This window comes from Cupressus sempervirens, chromosome 9 (genome assembly GCF_028749045.1).
Source record: "Cupressus sempervirens isolate cs-2001-9-10 chromosome 9, ASM2874904v1, whole genome shotgun sequence".
In the NCBI taxonomy this organism is placed as follows: domain Eukaryota; kingdom Viridiplantae; phylum Streptophyta; class Pinopsida; order Cupressales; family Cupressaceae; genus Cupressus; species Cupressus sempervirens.
In genome coordinates, this window is record NC_143126.1 from 95,533,463 (window position 1) to 95,537,852 (window position 4,390).

The following is a 4,390-nucleotide window of genomic DNA, read 5'->3' on the forward strand; positions in this document are numbered from 1 at the left end:
CAAATTAAAACAGTTAACTCCTTATTTTACTCAAATTAAGTCTGTTAACTCCCTTTAATTTGGAAATCTCCCTTTATGACTGAAACTCATCTTCAATCCTGACCGTTGATCTGAATCGATCTCAACCGTTGATGGATTCCAGGAGACTCTATTTAAGAGACCCTCATATCTTCATTTTAGGAGGATGAATTGATTTGCTATCGAATTACTATTGAAATTCATCCTCATGTTTACCTACATTTCTTGCATACATTCTCATTCTTAGTTTGATCTCATTTTAGTTTAATCATGCATATGCTTAATCTAGTTTGCTTCATTTGTTCTTAGATTACATTGCATCTTTCATTTTTTAAAGATTAATCTATATACTCATTCTTAGCTTAATTCCATTGTCAAATCCTTCGTTCTTAGAGGGTCTGGTTGCCTGCACCTCGATTCTGAGGATATTAACAGGCAAACTTCCTTTAGATAGAAGGCAACAGGTCGCTTTGTAGGGCAAATTTTAGATGAACAATTCAATGTTCATTCCGCGATGAATCCGCAAATAAGGACTGTGTTGAAGTGCGTGTGTTAGCATAGGTTGCATTTTCACATACATAATATTGACATACGCAAAGATCAAGTTTGACCAAAAGTTGACCAGATTCAACCACAGTTGACTTAAGTTGACTAGTTTCGAAAAAAAATTGAAATAATTAAATGAAATTATTTAATTAAATGGAGTATTTACTTCTAATTAATTAAACAAAGTTATTTAATTAAATGAGAAGCCATTCCTAATTAATTAAATGAAGTTATTTAATTAAATAAGAAAAGTGTCTCTAATTAATTAAAGATTATTTAATTAAATAAAAAAAGTAATTATGAGAGCATATCTCATTTAATTAAATTAAATATCTCAACAAAATCTCTCTTCAGTTCAAAAAGGGAAATTTCCAGTTCACTATTGATAAAAAATGAGTTAAATGAGTTAACTCATTTTTCTACTCAAATTGAATCAGTTAACTCCTTATTTTACTCAACTTAAATTTGTTAACTCTCTTTAATTTGGAAATCTCCGTTTATGACTATACTTCACCTTTAAATCCTGACCGTTGATTGAAATCGATCTCAACCGTTGATGAATTCCAAGAAAGTCTATTAAGGAGACCCTCATCTCTTCATTTTTAAAGGTTGAATGAGAATTTGCATCGAATTGTTACTGGAATTCATACTCACATTTGCTCATATTCACATATGCGAAGATCAAGTTTGACCAAAAGTTGACCAAATTTAACCACGGTTGACTTGAGTTGACTAGTTTCCAAAAGAATTTTGAAATAATTAAACAAAATTATTTAATTAAATGGAGTACTTACTTCTAGTTCATTAAACAAAGTTATTTAATTAAATGAGAAGCCATTCCTAATTAATTAAATGAAGTTATTTAATTAAATAAGAAAAGTGTCTCTAATTAATTAAAGATTATTTAATTAAATAGAAAAAGTAATTATTAGAGCATATTTCATTTTATTAAATTAAATATCTCAAAAAAATCTCTCTTCAGTTCAAAAAGGGAAATTTTCAGTTCACTATTGATAAAAAATGAGTTAAATCAGTTAATTCCTTTTTCTACTCAAATTGAATCAATTAACTCCTTATTTTACTCAAATTAAATCTGTTAACTCCCTTTAATTTAGAAATCTCCCTTTATTATTGAAGTTCACCTTTAATCCTGACAGTTGATTGAAATCGATCTCTACCGTTGATGAATTCCAGGAAAATCTATTTAAGAGACCCTCATCTCTTCATTTCGAAAGGTTGAATGAGAATTTGCATCGAATTGTTGATGGAATTCATAGTCACATTTTCACATATTCACATACGCGAAGATCAAGTTTGACCAAAAGTTGACCAAATTTAACCACGGTTGACTTGAGTTGACTAGTTTTGAAAAGAATTTTGAAATAATTAAAAAAAATTATTTAATTAAATGGAGTACTTACTTCTAGTTAATTAAACAAAGTTATTTAAATAAATGAGAAGCCATTCCTAATTAATTAAATGAAGTTATTTAATTAAATAAGAAAATTGTCTCTATTAATTATAGATTATTTAATTAAATAGAAAAAATAATTATGAGAGCATATCTCATTTTATTAAATTAAATATCTCAAAAAAATATCTCTTCAGTTCAAAATGGGAAATTTTCAGTTCATTATTGATAAAAAATAAGTTAAATGAGTTAACTCCTTTTTCTACTCAAATTGAATCAGTTAACTCCTTATTTTACTCAAATTAAATCTGTTAAGTCCCTTTAATTTGGAAATCTCCCTTTATGACTGAACTTCACTTTTAATCCTGACCGTTGATTGAAATCGATCTAAACCGTTGATGAATTCCAGGAAAGTCTATGTAAGAGACCCTCATCTCTTCATTTTGATAGGTTGAATGAGAATTTGCATCGAATTGTTGCCGGAATTCATACTCACATTTGCTCATATTCGCATACGCAAACATTAAGTTTGACCAAAAGTTGACCGGATTTAACCACGGTTGACTTGAGTTGACTAGTTTCGAAAAAAAATTTGATATAATTAAACGAAATGATTTAAATAAATGGAGTACTTACTTCTAATTAATTAAACAAAGTTATTTAATTAAATGAGAAGACATTCCTAATTAATTAAATGAAGTTATTTAATTAAATAGGAAAAGTGTCTCTAATTAATTAAAGATTATTTAATTAAATAGAAAAAGTAATTATGAGAGCATATCTCATTTTATTAAATTAAATATCTCAAAAAAATATCTCTTCAGTTCAAAAAGGGAAATTTTCAGTTCATTATTGATAAAAAATGAGTTAAATGAGGTAACTCCTTTTTCTACTCAAATTGAATCAGTTAACTCCTTATTTTACTCAAATTAAATCTGTTAACTCCCTTTAATTTGAAAATCTCCCTTTATGACTGAACTTCACCTTTAATCCTGACCATTGATTGAAATCGATCTCAACCATTGATGAATTCCATGAAAGTCTATTTAAGAGACCCTCAACTTTTCATTTTGAAAGGTTGAATGGGAATTTGCATCGAATTGTTGTTAGAATTCATACTCGCATTTGCTCATATTTACATACGCAAAGATCAAGTTTGACCAAAAGTTGACGAGATTTAACAACGGTTGACTAGTTTCGAAAAGAATTTTGAAGTAATTAAATGAAATTATTTAATTAAATGGAGTACTTACTTCTAGTTAATTAAACAAAGTTATTTAATTAAATGAGAAGCCATTTCTAATTAATTAAATGAAGTTATTTAAATAAATAAGAAAAGTGTCTCTAATTAATTAAAGATTATTTAATTAAATAGAAAAAGTAATTATTAGAGCATATCTCATTTTATTAAATTAAATATCTCAACAAAATCTCTCTTCAGCACAAAAAAGGAAATTTTCAGTTCACTATTGATTAAAAATGAGTTAAATCAGTTAACTCCTTTTTCTACTCAAATTGAATCAGTTAACTACTTAATTTACTCAAATTAAATCTATTAACTCCTTTTAATTTGGAAATCTCCCTTTATGACTGAACTTCACCTTTAATCCTGATCATTGATTGAAATCGATCTCAACCGTTGATGAATTCTAGAAAAGTCTATTTAAGAGACCCTCATCTCTTCATTTTGAAAGGTTCAATGTGAATTTGCATCGAATTGTTGCTGGAATTCATACTCACATTTGCTCATATTCACATACACAAAGATCAAGTTTGACCAAAAGTTGATTAGATTTAACCACACTTGAGTTGACTAGTTTCGAAAAGAATTTTGAAATAATTAAACGAAATTATTTAATTAAATGGAGTACTTGCTTCTAGTTAATTAAACAAAGTTATTTAATTAAATGAGAAGCCATTCATAATTAATTAAAAGAAGTTATTTAATTAAATAAAAAAAGTGTCTCTAATTAATTAAAGATTATTTAATTAAATAGAAAAAGTAATTATGACAACATATCTCATTTTATTAAATTAAATATCTCAACAAAATCTCTCTTCAGTTCAAAAAAGAAATTTCAAGTTCACTATTGATAAAAAATGAGTTAAATCAGTTAACTCCTTTTTCTACTCAAACTAAATCACTTAAATCCTTATTTTATTCAAATTAAATCTGTTAAATCCCTTTAATTTGGAAATCTCCCTTTATGACTGAACTTCACCTTTAATCCTGACCGTTGATTGAAATCGATCTCAACCGTTGATGAATTCAAAGAAAGTCTATTTAAGAGACCCTTATCTCTTCATTTTGAATGGTTGAATGAGAATTTGCATTGAATTGTTGCTGGAATTCATACTCACATTTGCTCATATTCACATATGCAAAGATCAAGTTTGACCAAAAGTTGACCAGAT